The 16,207-nt window shown below is 40.7% G+C and overlaps 1 protein-coding gene across 1 annotated transcript in view; it reads right to left on the bottom strand.

The window, feature by feature from the left end:
* Nucleotides 1-16,201, bottom strand: part of TEX2 (testis expressed 2) — a 41,488-nt gene extending 25,287 nt beyond the window's left edge. The window contains exon 1 of the mRNA XM_027654256.1: nt 16,076-16,201. The gene's annotated coding sequence lies outside the window, so the exon portion shown is untranslated. The remainder of the gene's footprint in view (nt 1-16,075) is intronic.
* Between the last annotated feature and the right edge of the window lie 6 nt (nt 16,202-16,207).

The following is a 16,207-nucleotide window of genomic DNA, read 5'->3' as shown; positions in this document are numbered from 1 at the left end:
TGGATAGGCATGGAGAGCATTGTAGACCCTCTTAAGGTGATCTTGAAGGAAGAATGACACAATTTTAGGTAGGAAAAAAATTCAAGAAAACCCAAGCAGAAGACACTTATGCTCAGACTTACAGATCTAGGTTACTGTTTGCTACATATTTCCACATAGCACAAAATGGGAATATTAACAAGTGCCATGCTGTTAAAATTATCTCCAAGTGTTCTGAAATTACAGTTCATCTCTGAAGCACCACTTCCATATCTTCCCCACTAAATGCGCTTCTGAGTTCCAGAAGCCCCATCCCACCCCACCACACTGAAATTCTTCACTCCTGACTCTCAGCTCCTTCCACAGGCAATAATTAAAACTTCCTATTTCTTTCAACTAAAGCAGATTTGAAACCTCAGAGGAAGGTCTGCAACATGTAAAAATCTTCACGTGTGGGAAGCACATTATTTCAAGAATTTTACTGACCAAGAGAGTGGACTTTGCACATATTTACATGGAGAGGAAATGCCACACATTTAAACTACTGGTGACCATGCACAGAGATGGATCAGGAATTCCAGGATTAGCTCTGCCTCTCCGGCTGGGAGGCAGCACTTTATCTCCACTGCCAAGACAGCGAGTTTACCACTTCAGTAACTGAATTATTTTTCAGAAGCTGCTAAAATGCTGTAATCAAACTGTCAGGCTGAATTAATGAGAGGCCTTTGCTGACGTTTAAAGAGCAGTTCAGGAGAAGGATTATGTGGTGGTGAAGAAATGTGCACTTCACAAACAGTTGTGATATCAGATTGTATTATCCAGCAATGCTGTGCCACCTGTTCGGCATCATCACCCCACTAAAGGTTGCAGCCCTTTATACTTCCCAACAGAGCTGCTCATGTAAATGTTTTTTAGCCTGTCAGTAAAACAAGCTGGGTTAAACATTTTAAAACAGCACAGCATATCCAGTAATGTTGGAACAGGAGGGAATATCTGCCCACAACTTCCTACTCACTATAGTTGCCCATTTTATGGCTCTTAAACTGTTGACTAGTTTATTCCTTGTTTCTTTGAGCATTTGTGTGCTTCCCAGTCAGGTTGTATATTATCAGTCATATGCACATATAACTTGGTGAGTGCTGAAGTTAGTGAGAAATTTGGTCTTTCATTTCCCTGCTGGATTAGCAACCTGGGAACCACCAGCATCCAGGATCCACACTGCCTTTGGACACAGTTCCATTTCACGTTGTTCAAACTGCAAATCACCCCATTTTTTAGACAAATGCACCCAAATTTATGTTGGAGAGTGAAAAGGCTACTAGTGTCCAACTCCATTTCCATTTCCCTCGTGCTGGACCATCAGCTATCACACGTCTTTAATATTTTGTGCCAGTTGTGAAATTGCAATAATAAATAAACCAAAATTTGCAAATACAAAAAAAGCTACTCATCTTCCATGTCATACACTTAGGAAGAAAAAATCCCAAACCCCCCCCACCAAAAAAAAACAAACCCAAACCCTTGCATAGGATGCTGTTGGCATCAGCTTGACTCCTTCTCTTCTGCCATTTGGCACTAACCATGTATCAATAATTTAGCAAAACAGGTGAAAAATATTAACTCCACCCCCTCCTAACAGCATTTCCAGTGAGGTATTTTGTATCAGCTAGAACTCGGTGGGTTTGGATGGCTCTTTAGCACACTGTGTTTGCACTGTGCAGTTAATTACCTCGTGTTTAAACACGCTGTGCTAATGCAGTGCTAATGACCTGAAACAGATGAACTTTACTTGCACACACCAAATGCACTGAAAAGAGATTGCACTGAACAAGCAAGACTTTAACATCATGATTAACTAGCTAACACAGAGAGGAAGGAAATTCTCGATTAGCCACTATTTGCCTACCCTAAGCATGTTACTATACCATGAATTATGTCTTATAAAAGCATATTTCCAACCCTTCCTGAGTACAGCTTCTGTTCTGCTGTGGAGGATTTGGGGTTTTGTTTCTTTGCTGGATTTTTCTTTTTTTTTTTTTTTTGTCCAAGTAGATGCTGAAAAGCTTTTCCAGCACAGCTCTTTCACTTTTGTTTGGTTTTGATAACAAAGATATTTCATTAGGTTCTCTAACTGCACATTTTTACTCCTTAATTCATTCTAACAGATTCACTTCTTACTGATTTCTGGCTACATTATCCTCACTCACTGCTTCCCCTTTCTCCTACTCCTCAGCTCCTCTCCCACCTGTTTGAAGACCTGACATTCTCTCCCCCATCTGAAGTTGCACAACTCCAAACCACGTCAGTACTTGCAAAAACACAGGTTTGCTTTGGTCCTTCTTTTGAAGGCCACACTGTCCCCACCTCCTCTGGCTGCCTCTTCAGGGTTTTCCTGTTGTTCATTCTGAAGATGCAAGGTATCAGTTTTATTTATGTGGCAGGCAGATCTGAATAATAACAATAATCTCAGATCCTCAGGCTTCAAATGACTCAAAACATGAACTTTTGCCTGGAAGGGAAGAAGGCTGCTCAGAAAATAACTCCTTTCCCCCAAAGTGGATGCTTTTGCAGGGTGGAATGAGAGAGCTGCCAACCAACTGCTGCCATTTCCACTTGTGACCTCGAGGCACTGCATCCCCATCACCCACAGCACAGCAGTTCAGAATCCTCACCTACAGGCAGTGCTTTCAAAGCTACAGCAGGAAACAGTGACCCAGGCAAACAGGGCACACAGCTGCCTGGGAACAGAAAATATTCCTTGCCCAGCCCTTCCTGAGGATGTGTTTTTACCCAGGTGACAACACTTCTCCAACACTCTGGGAAGCACCTGGAGACCAACAGGGACACCCGGGGAGAGGCTGGTGTGGGTCAGGCATCTCCTCTGAGTGTCACTCCAGTAACATGTGCCCTCACCCAGAGCAGGAATGACTAATTGGGAGTGTTTACAGGAAGAGCTGAGCACCCAGCAGTCTGTCCTTCTGCCCAACTTCTGAACTGGCAAACCCTGCAGTGGACAAACACACACCCCACCCTTCAGCTGAGCCCCAGAAACCACCCAGTGCACTGAAGGGCCTCTTTCAGACAATTATACATTCAACTTTATAGATGGAGCACAGCAATTATTTTCACATTAACAATTCAGAAAGTGATTCAGCCAACACAGAGCAGCAAACTAGGAACTAACTTCAAAGGTCAGAGTTGCATCCACCAGGCTTGTTTTACCCACAGTTCAATTTGGCCACATATTAAGGTATATTCAGCAGAGCAATTCAATGCCTTTCATAATCATTCAGTTGGAGAAACAGCCCAGATTGGGTAACTAAATTCACATGCACTGCACCAGCCAACTATTCTAATCACATTGCTATTACTTATTGCAACATCTACAGGAGGGGGAAAGGGTACAGGGCACACTGCATTACCAAAATGCTTTCACAAAAATGGCCAGCAGGGTTCAACACTTGTATTTTCCCTGCTGGTTGCTACTAAACGCAGACCAAAAAAATGTGTTTTCCACAAAACAGAAATTCCTTTCCTCCTAAGTAAAGGAAAAGCCTTACAGGTTCTTAAACTGTTCTGTAATACTTTCCCCTCTATCTGCCAGTTGTGCCAGAAGATCAAGCCCTAAATGCTGTTCAGGAAACCACTAATTTGATTATTGATGATGCCACAATGTGACATCATGCTAAATCTTTCCTGGATTGGGAACACCCACACAGGCCAACACGTTCTGAAATCCATATTTGCTCCCAGAAATTCTAGATTTCACTTGATTTACCAGAGACTCAACCAGTATCTTCCTTCCAACACCGAGATATGTGGGAGAACTGTTGCAATTCTTTGTACCTATTTAAAATAAGTAACAGAGCTCTCAGTAGCAGACAAAAATCCTTCTCTTTCAAGAGTTAGAAGGCTTCATTTCAGGTCCTTCAAAACCAAGCCCAGCACTAGTGAGAAGCACTCCTTTGCCACAGAAACAGTCTAGAAAGCCAACTCCCATCTAGCCCAGAAGCCCTTCCTGAAGCAGAGATCACAGCTGCTGGGACATTACCTGCCACATGAATTTCATCTCCTCCAGCAGATCTATACCATAAAAGACAAAAAAAAGGATACAAACCCCCAAATTCAACATTCTTTCCTACCCCATTCAAATTTCTAATTACAACCCATTAAATTCCCTTGGTGTCTCCATGAGTTAATGTATTCCATGGTTAACATCCATTGTTCCTTTCACATCCATTAGTCATTACTTTTAGATGAACTACAGAGCCAGGGTTGGTAATTACAGTCACACAGTAGCCCTGGGATCCCTCGTGTCAGGGATCCAGTTACCCAGCCTGGAGCAAGCCCAGACTTTAAACCTCACTTTCCATCAGGAAGAAGGAAGTTTTGCTTCACCTTTCAAGTTCATGCAACTGGATTTGAGATGGGGGTGGGGGAAGAGGAACAAAACCCCAATAAAGCCTGTTTTAAATCCAAGGGCAAATGAAAAAGTTGGTATCAATATCAAAAAGTATTAAAAGAAAGGATTATATTATGCACACACAGCACACATCTCTTAAGAGAGGTAAGCCAGGTTATCACAACTAAGATGGTTAAGACCTAAAACATCTCCAGCAGGAATTCTCTGAGCTTCATTAAAAAAAAACAAACAAACATTTTTTTGTAAATGCTTTTAAGTTCAGAACGATTTCAATTAAATAACCAGCATTTAAGTGACACTTAAAAGAAGAATCTTAAGCAAGATTTTAGAGTCTTCTCAAGGAGATGATACTTTTAATGAGAACTATAAACCTATCAAAGGGACAAATAAGTGTCGGTTTAAGTCCAGGACAGAAAGGTCAAGGAAAATTGCAATGGCAAATAAGGAGTCTTCAAAATAAGGTCCCAAATACAAGCTTGTATTTACAACACTTCAAAAATAAACAAATAAAAAGTGTTTAATGTCAGCTAAGCGAGTCTATTCTACTTTAACATTTTCCCCAAAGACCTGAGAAAGGTCAGCCACCACATTAGTTTCTCTGCCTTTACTGATAAAAGAATAATTATTATGCTTTCCTATTCTCCTTCATGACACTCACACCAAAAACTTTAAAAGCACCACTATGGTCTAATTTTGACAAACACAAAAAGCTGAGCAGTTAAAGGCTGACTAGAAACTCAGAAAAATCTAATTTCTTCTTATTTCATGACTTTCTGCAGGCTGAAGTGCAGCAGTGTTTGTAAGGAATGAACACGTCCCCTATGAGAAGAAATAAAAGAAGTTTTTAAGCAAAGCTCTGCTCTTTGGAGGAGATTCAAACAGCACCAGAGTGTAATTATATTAAAGAACATTTACTCCCAGTTGGTACAATGAGAACAAATAAAAATTCTGGTATGTGATACTTTCTCCATTCACGTGTTCTCCTCCTATGAACTCTGTTGTTTCTTTATCATTTGTTATTACAAGCAACAAGTAGAATCTTTTCCTTCCAAAACATTTAACACTGAACAGTTCAAAGGGACCTTTTACTAATTCCCAGAACAAATCAAAAGAGTAACAAAACCACCACCAAACCCCTCCACTCCCCCTTCATCACAGATTTTGGAGATTTAGTCATTTCCTTTATCATATATTGCTGTCTTTAAAATGTACACTCAAATACTTATTTTCCCAGATAACTACTTGTTGCCATCAAAATTATCCCAAAAAAACCCTAATTTGGCCATGAGTGAGAAGAGAAATGCCCCAGAAAAAGGAAGATTTACAGACCTAGATGTGAAATTCCTGCAGCAAGGGAGTCAGGAACAGACACATTAAAACCAGAGCAATCAGAGGCAAACTTCTGTCCCAGCCTAAAGCCAGCTTTTCCCACTTTTCTTTTCCAAAACTGCTGTACTGCCTGGCCAAAGCACTTGCTTCAGAATCACCCTTGCATGCCAAAGGTGAGTTAAAAAAATCCAAAAATTAAAAAACCCAATGGTCTTAATGAGCAATAAATATACAACTGGTGGGTTTGTTCACTTCTAAAAGGGAGAAAAGACTAAAGCAGAATCTTCTGGTGCTGCAGAAGTTGTGCATCTCAAGAGAAGATGTTTTATTTCTGTAATAATAAACCATGAAAAGCCTACACATAAAAAGTTACATCTCGTGGAAAGGATAAATGGTGAGGTAGAACATAAAACTGTGCAGAATTGTAACTCCCTCTTATCTCAGTGGGGGGAAAAAAAATCAACTCCTCATTAATTTGATAAAAGCTTATCTAAAACCTCCCTGGATTAGTCCACAGCTGAAAACGTTGCCCACATCTCCAAATAAATGAAAGGTCACTATAAAATCTTCAGGGGAAATTCTGACCGAGTGACTTACAGAAAAGCATGTTCCCAAAATGAAGCCAAATAAGCTGCCCTGAATCCCAAATTAAAAAGGGCTCAGTAGAGTTCCCTTGCAGGCTCATTTTACCCAGCAATGCAAATGCACATCAGTAGGTAAAAGTGCCCACAGGTAACAAAGAGCATTCAAGGACTTCTTTTGACATTTAAAGCTTGTTTCATCAACAAAAAAATTCAGTCAATATTCACAGCACCTGCAAAGTTAATAAAGTTAAAACAACCATCACATGAAAACAGTAGAAAAGGTATTACAAATAAACAGGCTTGTCCACATGAGATACACAGAGCACCAATTAGTACCTCAAATTCTGGGTCCTCATGTAAAATGTAGTTATGAAAGATCATTTAAAAAGGAACAGAATCTACAGATTTACAAAATACCCCATGGGTATCTGAAGAAGTATTTTTTTCCCAAGGGATTTCTAATGATTGATCAAATCTCTCATTTCTGATACACAACCTTCATTTTAATTTCATGTTCTGCAGAGGATTAGCAGGCAAGGTGCTTTATGGCTTTTTAACCCGCCAGGACAAAACATGGGACACAATCAAGGGTTCTTTAGGTCTCAAGAGATGTTTTCAAAATTAGAGAAGAGGATATTCTCTGCTATTACTAAACAGGACTAAAGCATTTAATACTTGGCCCAAGCACACAGCCCTAAGCAGCAAGGTAATATCTCTTCAAATAAAATAAATTAGAAAAATTTCAACTTTTGGCTCCCCAAGCAGTTGGCACAAAACAAGATAAGAACAACTAATCAAAGCAAGGCTATTTTCAGAAAGCTTAAATTGTCCAGGGGAAGGAGGAGAACTACATTCAATCCAAATAGCAAAGTATTCCTACCTAACTATAGAGGCAGTTGTACTTAACACATGAAAACTAATTATCCTAAGGCATCTGAAGATACACAGCAAACTGCAACTATTAACAAAGAAAACTTCTGTTAGAGGGCACCTTATTATATTTATTTACTTCCTTGCACCTCATCTACCTAAGGAAAAGTGTCTTTGATAAATGCAGAAATTGCATTTAGAAAGACCAGGAGTTTTCAGAAGCTTCTGCAAGCACAATCCCCAGAGAGTCCAGAGAATAGAAAATCTTAGGAAAAGGTCAATAAACAGGACTTCATAACATGCAAGTCTTTTCAGAGTTGCTATGAAGTTTGAGAAGTGGTGGGACAAAAGCAACTGAAGCCAAAAGTCAGACTGTTCTGCAAAGTTCCCTCAAAAATATTGCTCCCAGCACTTGAGAGAGGCAATCCTGCCCAAGCTCCATGCCAGGCACTGAGTGGTCTTGCCTGCCACTGGATTCCATGAAAAATTAATGCAGAAAGGTACTACCCAGCATTTCATGCTACCTGGCAACTGCAAAGGCAAGAAACATAAACTGGCATCACATGAACAAAAAAGCTCTCTGTGATCTAATTCTGGAAGGAAATGGACTGGAATTCCAGAGTTCTCTGAAAGCCCTGAGCAGGTAATCATGTTATTTTGAGTTTCAGGATTGTTAGGAGGGCAAGGAAAATTTTGCTTTAACTTTTCCCACTGAAGAGCAATGTTCACACAGCACTTGGGACAAGATCATACAAAGCCACTGACTTCTTAAAACAGCAACAGCAACAGCAAGGACTGAGAACCACGTTAAAGCAGCTCAAGAATCACACATCCTATTCTAGCAAGAACTGTGCAGAGATCATAAACTACTAATGGCAGCTTCTATGCTTTTAACTTTCAGTTCATAGAAGGATCCATAGAAAGTTAACAAAATGTAAAGCAAACTCTGAAGAATCCTTGTCCTAAGAATAGCAGGAAAATAAAATGTCAAACCAAGAACTGGCAAGTACCAGACATCTCTCTCTGCCTGAGGCAGCACTCACCTCATTCAGATTTATGTTCACCTCCAAGACCTAGAAACTAAAATGCAGAAGTTCAGCAGCTCTGTAGGAGGACAAAGTGCAGTGATGAGGGCAGGAGAACATCCAAAATACCCAAATGGAACTCAGATGGCCCCAAACAACCTGAATTTTTACCATTCTAAGGACAGAGGGTTTTGCTTATTAAAAGAAAAAATCAAACACACAACACAGAAACACTGACAACCCTCAGTGAGCAGAGATATGAAGTGAGGCTCAAATAAAAACATTAGGACAGACAACCCAGACTTTCCCAACATCCCAACTGACTGCCATGACATAAAGGGGGTTTTTCACCTTGTCAAAGCTTCTAGAGCCTTGCAACTGTTATATGCATTTCAGTATTGTCTCTTAAAAGACTAATTTTGAATTAGAGTGTGATTTAAGCATAGTCCAGAAATACTGGACTATGAGACAGCCAGACACAAAAACACCCACTTAAGTGTACAGGGTTGAAGCAACCATAAAATTCCTATTTATTCTATTACAGTACATTCAAATATTTACAAAATCCATGAAAGTGTTAAGGCAAAAAAAGAAGTATGTGGCAAAAACATCCACACGTGTTCTCATTTAAATATATTTTCTTATTTTTCACACAGTATTTATAGCTTCAAACACTTCAGGATGTAAACTTATTAACTGACAGACGTTGGCAAGAATATTCCCTGGACTTTGTTATCCAGAACATAAAAGAGGTCCCTGCCACAAACAGTCCTGACATCAAAGCCACCAGCTCGATCTGCATCCCCTGTTTCTTGCATTAGACATGAAGAGAGCAGTAGTTAATGAAGCAGTTTAATACATTAAAGCTTTCTGATGGTTGGGTTTTGGGCTGTGTGTTGGTTTTTTTAGGAGCAACGGAGGGAACTCCTGTTTCTAACAGCTGTGATCCATTTTAATTGCAACATCTGATGGGTCAATGACAGATTCCCTGACCTGAACAGCTGCTTTACAGGCCTGACTCCATTGAAACCAACTGAGTCAGAAACGATGAGCACCTCCCACAACAGATCTTTTTATTCCTAATTGCTAAGAAACCATGGGAGGTAGATACATGAAAGAAAAACAGCTTTGCTGGCACTCTTAATTGAAATGATCATTTCACATAAATGGAGATACAAAGACATCATATTGCTCATAAAGAAGGATAAAACCACTACAGTGCGATGGCAAAGCGAGGTCCTTGTGCACCTTAAAGCACTTTATTTCACACACTTAAGCAACAAGAATATGAGAGGATCCTTCCTACTCTGTTTTTCTCTCTCCAAATGTGGGTAGTGATAACATGCCTAGAAAGATAATTTGTCATGTGAATACTCAAAAAAAAGTAAACAAAATAAGATTGGGAAGAACACAAACAAAAGCATGGACCTACCCCAACATGGTCTTTCACTGTGTAATCAGGCCACCAATGTGAAATTAAGGGGGAAACAAACTGTCCTTAAAAGGTTTAAATTCATTAAGAGTTTTCTGAACTTTTCAGCATTCCTTGAACAGCGTTCTCACCCACTGCTCATTTTCTCTCAACTCAGAAAACAATTATTTGTTCCTCTATAATTCACTCATAGCAGGCAGACACAGGTCTTTAACCTCGTGGAAAGCAGACCTCAGGCAGAGCAGTAAAATGGACATCTGCAAACGAAATAATTCCTCCAGGTCTCTATTTCAGAAGCACATACTACATTCTGACCAGCTACATATGGAGCTGTAAAACACACACACGGATCTCACTTCTGCAAACATTAAATCAACTCAGTTGCCTCCAGAAATTTCATCTGACAATCCCACAGGCTGAAAAGCAAAAGGTCAAAAGGTGGGTGTCTTGTGGGAACATACACCAAAACTCACCAGTTGCCAGCTGAATTCATAGTGCAATATGAAGAAAAGAGCTTAAAAAAATTTAATGAATTTTTAAGAATCCCAGTTCTACTTTCCATTCACGCAGTACCATTGCAAATTCTACACTGGCAGTCTTTGAAGTTATTTCCCTGTAAAAAAATGGCTAAAGTCTTCCCTTTCTCATCCTGTACTTGCTATTCAGTAACCAGGTATTATCAGTGTAATGTTTGTCCAGCAACCACCTTCAGCACCATAAAAGTTTCTACTATTGCACTCAGAAATAATGTCTACAGTCTCAAGCACTCGATAAAATAGGTAAGAGTGAATGCAAAAATGATTACTTTTTGTGCACACACATGCACAGAAAGAGAAGTGTCACTAAAGTAGCTTCAGGGAAATGAATTTTAGGGCATCGATTTTAAGGTCTTGGTTTGCTGGGGGATAAAAGAACAGCAAAAGCCACCAGATGGATTCAAAAGGGCAAAGGGAAATAAGTGTCTTTGAGCCATATCCTGCCTCCTTCAATTACAGCATGATGCAGGCAAGGCTCATTTCAGGCACAGGGCAGTGTTCCTATATACATGCTTCATTAATCCACCAGGCATTTGTTTATCAAAGGGAGTCAAGCTCTGAATTGCAAACACTGTGAGCAGGTTTGTGAGTACCTCATCCTCACCTGCTCATTGTCAGGGTGGGGGTGTTTCAACGAGGCTTTTCATTGCTGGGAGGTCAGGGCAGAGGAGGTAGCTCTGGGTGTCTTCCAGGATAAGGTGACAAACCAGCGATGATCAAAGGGGGAGGAAGTTGCTCCCATCCCTAAGGAGCTGCCTCTGCCCTGCTATGTACAATGAAGGCTTTAGAGACAACACTGGCAACTCTTTGGGGGAAACTGAAATAAAGAGTGCAAGTGGAAATCCAGACATGGATGGAAATCTTTCCACCTCACACTTGTCACCACCATCCCCCCCCTCCCCCCCGAGCCAAACTCCTCTCTGTTCCACTGAGGAACAGCTCCACAGCCCTCAGGTGTTCTCCAGGAAGGAGTGAGAAGTGTGATCATCACAGACAATGCCTTCTTCAACAGCCTGAGATCTGCACAGACACAAATCAGCACCGATTTGGTCTGGGGTATTGGAGGAGGCTCAAAAAGCCACTGTTTGCACCTCACCCATTCTGTGAGTAGAAAAATTTCAACAAGACAGTCAACCCACAGCAGGTTTCATTGGTAAATGTACTGCTTAGGGCAGCTGAATGGAAGAAGCAGGTTTAAAAAACTACATCCAGAGAAAGTCAAGCACTAGAACAACTCATGGGGCAGCACCACGATTTACTCATTTTTATCATTTTAATTGTGAAGTTTTAGCTTGACTTGATAGGAAGAATAATAAATATCTAGCTAGAATTTTTTTAAAGCTGATCAATAAAAATGAGACTGGAAAGTTGTCCCAACTCACCAGAAAAGCAAGGGTTCATACAATCTGTTCAATACTCAAAACCAATTGCCAATCCACATCTCAAAGCTGCATGACAAAAGAAATGGAGATCCACACAGTCAAATGTTTATAATCTTAAACACAACACATCTCTAAATGCACCTTTTCAGACACTCAGAGTTTTCTGGAACTGGTAGGCACTGCTCTTCAGCTTGCCTGCAACCTCTCAGCAGTGTTAAGGCTTCTGGGAAAACTCAGCCTGTTGTCATAAAGGGAATGATAACAGGGAATAAAGGGAATTACAAAACAGGAGATAGTTTGTATGCACAGCTGTTCCTTTCTCCATCCACATCTCTTGTTATTCACTAAAAATAACATATAAAGAGGAGAAATTTTTTTCTTTCTCTTTTATAAAAATACTTCTGTAAAGTTGTCACGCATTAGCTCAGGTTTATTAAAGCCCTGGCAAAGCCTTTATTATTAACCAGCACATTTTTGAGCTGACAGACATTTAGGATTATCTCGCCCTTAGCTCTTTCCCCTTCTCCCAGTTCCTTTGTTTAACACTTCAAGTCAAGTTGAAAAGGAAGAAGTGTGAAAGCGATTAGACAAAAAGAACTGCTACTGAGAAGGTCTTGCAAAGATAAGCCTTATCAAACCTCACAGCAGCTACAACAGGGCAAGAATCGTAGGGATCACTTTAATTTACCACCAAAGTACATTTATTCATGTGACCAAGCCCAAGCCTTACACAAGAGTATTAGGAAAGAAAGAGGAGCCCCTCCAGGCACGATGGATACATATTAAGCAAGAATGGAAATGCCTGGCTTGGAAGGCATCCAGAGCAGAAATCACCTTCCATGGGCACTCTGGGGAAGGGAGACGGGAACAAGAGGTGGGAGGTGATGGTCAGGAAGGGCTATGGGAATGCTCTGCAATGTTCTGCTGTTATCACTCTCGGCCTCAGCCAGGGGAACTCTGGGATCCTGGCAGAGCCCACACCAGGCAGGTTCTGGATACTCCCAAGTTTCAGAAGTGAAGGAAACAGAACATTCTGCAGCTTGAAGTGCCAAACTCGGACAACTTTCCCTGTCTGCTCTTGGTGTCACATGCCCAGTGACATTCCCTAACCCAGCTCCCAAACACACTCGTGGGAGCATGACCATCTCCCTTCCCTCACACAACACTCATTCTTTGAGCCTGTCTGGACATTTTTCTTTCCTCAGCCTTAATCTTGACTTCCAGTGAAACAAAGCCATTTTTACAGCTATGTAATTTCTGATCAGAACTTCACTGCAGCCTCTGCCACCTGCTTTGAAATTCCCAGTATCAAAGGAGATAGTAGCTTGGTTTGTGTTTGTATTTTTGTAGTCCTATTTTACAACTGACATATAATTTAAACAAAACACATGAAATCCAGAGTAGGCTCCAGAGTCTTACAGCTCTCAGTCTTTACTTAAGCTACTAAAACCCAATACAGCAGTTTTTACAGGCTCAAACAGATCCAACTCCTGAATATCCATTTTCATACCCTTTTAAGAGATCCTATTCTAAGTTTGACCATCCCATCTTCTCACAGCTTCAGGATAACAATCCTGCATTGACAGGACATGCAATATGTTCACAGCACTATGGGACATCCTCCTGCAACATCCCTGTCATCCCACACCAGCGGGGTCAGGGAGCACAACACTTTATAACCCACTGAGACACTGGGTAATGAATATTAAAGCCTGGTTCACAAACAATTCATTTCCTCTGCCCTCCTGACCTTTATGGGAAAACACCACTGTTGACTGTGTTTATTGATCTTCTGTTATCCTTTGTCCATCAGTCACCTTCTCTTTTAGAACACCAACTTAACAACTGCTTTGGGCTTTGCACAGCGGAGTAACACACCTTGCTGTCTGGAGAGGAGAGAGTTAAAATAAACAGAGAGAAAGAATATGAACAAAGTGGGAGTTTTGAGGAACAGGAAGGCAAGACAGGCAGGATGGGATCATAAACCCTTTTTTACCATTATATTCTCATGTCTCTCCAAAGGCACTAACAGTGGGCTTCAGAGACAACAGATCTGAGTACCCAGAGAATAAAGGTGATGGTAAAGAACTCAACACCTTAGAACTCTTCTCCTTGCAGGTGGTCAAAGCCCAGCCCTCCCAACGCTCCCCACAGGCTGAGGCTGCTGGGTGAGGAGAAACATTCCCAGCCAATGTACAATCTTCAGATCTCGTTGCCTCAGGCTGGAAATGGGACCTCGACCAATTATTATTAACTTTCTACCTTCCAACTTCTGAGCTTGCCATGTTAGCAGAAGCTTTAAAGAAGTTAAACTGTCCAAGGAGAGAGAATTCACAATTCTGTCAAGAACAGCTGATCATGTATTTTTAGGACACAATAACTGGGATCTCTCAGTATTTCACTGTTCTACCATCCTCCCCTTGAAAGCACAGCACATCCTCTCTAATGTCCACTCTACATTACTTAGAAAGTCAATGTCCATCTCTTTTATTGGGCACATGTGGCACCCTTATGGATTTCCAGTGTTATTTCTACTCTGAATACATCTCTCCTAATACCAAGCACACACTCATGACAGCTCACAGTATTAACTCTTATCTTTATTTCTCTAATCTCTAAGCCTACACCACACTCTTATTTTCCAACATACATTGTCATCTGATTGTTTCATTTAGGGCATTGAGGGTTTCTAGAACACGAAGGCCTTTATTCACAGATAAGTGCTTTAGAGCACACTGAATTAGCTTTACTACTGTGGACATCTGATACCACAATTTCTAGCTTACCAAGGAAAAAGAATAAAAATCTAATTTTGAGGGACTTTTCCAAGCTCCAAAAACTGTGTTTAAGACCAGAATTTACTTACCCTCCCCTTCACTACAATTTATCCTAATAAACAGCCTTTATTTTATTTCAGCTCCTGGGCAGGCAGCAGTTACACTCTGCACATTCAGCACCACAATTTACTCACCTCGTGGGCCAAAACTGGTTAAAACTCTTTTGAGAGCAGCACAGGAAACATGTCCTGTGTGTCCTGTGCCATGCTTGTGACTGGTCACCTGCACACCCACACAATGTCACTCTGGTGGCCTCTCAGACGTGCTACAGGAGAAACCTCCTGACTTCATCTAAGGGATGTGGTCGAATTGCACGGAAAGGTGAGGTTAGAGCAGCACAGTCACAAATCAACTAAAAACCTACTGGAATGCAACAGTGCATCTTCAGTCCTCTAGATACGTGATTTTCAATTTATTTCAATTATATTAATATTTTATTTACCAGGTAAGTTTCTGTATCTCCCATCACTTTGTTTACATACCTGCCATGACAGAGAAATTATTAACATTAAAAGTTCTGTCAAGGCTTCCTACTCCACATTCTTCACTTTGAAAAACAGCTGGTTTAGAACTTCTTTAGTTAGAAACAACTAAATATTCGCTATCAACATCTGAAACTCCTCAAGAGTTGTTTTCACGCAAAAAGAAAGATGCAATTAATATATGTACTTTACTGGGCTGTGTCCTTCTCCAAGTTTTAACTTTGAATTTTATTCATTGATTTTTGCTTCTGAAATAAAGGCAATATGGGTCATCTCACTAAGTTCTTTGCCTGGACCAAAAGATGATGTTCTCACAAGAGATGATGTTCACCTTACTACTACAATTCCCAGGGGATACCATACCCCAGCAGAGCCCAGTACAAGGTATCTTTGAGTACAGAATTAACTTTTTTGTCTTTTACTCTAGAGAGAACACACCTTACCCTGTCCTGCCTTAGAAACACTACCTCAAGCCTCAGCACCTATTTACAGTAAAATTAATATGCCACCCACAACAGAGCAGCTTGTTGGATCAGCTTTGAAGTCAAACAGAACAGTAACCTCCCATATATCATAAACCAACACGATGTCAGCCTTTAAAAGTCAATTCTAACATCAAAAACATTACTTTCTTTTGCTTAAATTAAAGTGCTTTTATCTCTAATTTAGTCCATTTTCAATCCAGAGAAAACTGACATAGGGTACTCACACCGCCTGAATTTTATTCAGTTTAGGAATATGAAGTTATTGTAACAGTAAAAAAAAGGCTTCTTGTAAAAGTGCACACCCCTAAAACTGTGAGCCTGTCTTGTTTTCCCAAGTAACACAAGCAATATCATCTTGAAAGAGGAGTATGACAAAGCATCTTAACAGAAGATAATCTTACAGCACTGAAGTCTTATGCTAATTTATCTTCGAGTTACAATACTTAGGTCGCATACAAAACTTCAAACTAATCTCGGCTGTACACTTAATTCCCAAAAATTACGGACAGCAATTCCTCAAGACATTTGCTGAGAGATACAAATCACCAAGAAGTTGAACACAAACATTAAAAAGGAACTTTAGCACACAGCACACGGGTTCAGCCACTGAACTGCAACAGAGGTAACACACAAACGACGCTGGGAATGGAAAGAGAAGCAGAAACCAGGGAGCCGACCACGGAGAGAAAACAATTTCAGGAGACAGAAAACCTTTGGTACTAAAAGCCAACTGGAAATGCTCCCCCTGCTCCAGCAGGAGCGGCCGCGGCCGCCGCTTCCTCCGCCGCTTGTTTCGGAGGTGTCGCTCGTACTCTGGCAGCTGCTGCACAACTGCTGAGCCCG

Source organism: Corapipo altera, unplaced genomic scaffold, assembly GCF_003945725.1.
Source record: "Corapipo altera isolate COAL_440 unplaced genomic scaffold, ASM394572v1 343, whole genome shotgun sequence".
Classification (NCBI taxonomy): Eukaryota; Metazoa; Chordata; class Aves; order Passeriformes; family Pipridae; genus Corapipo; species Corapipo altera.
This window is presented reverse-complemented; position numbering and strand designations above follow the sequence as displayed.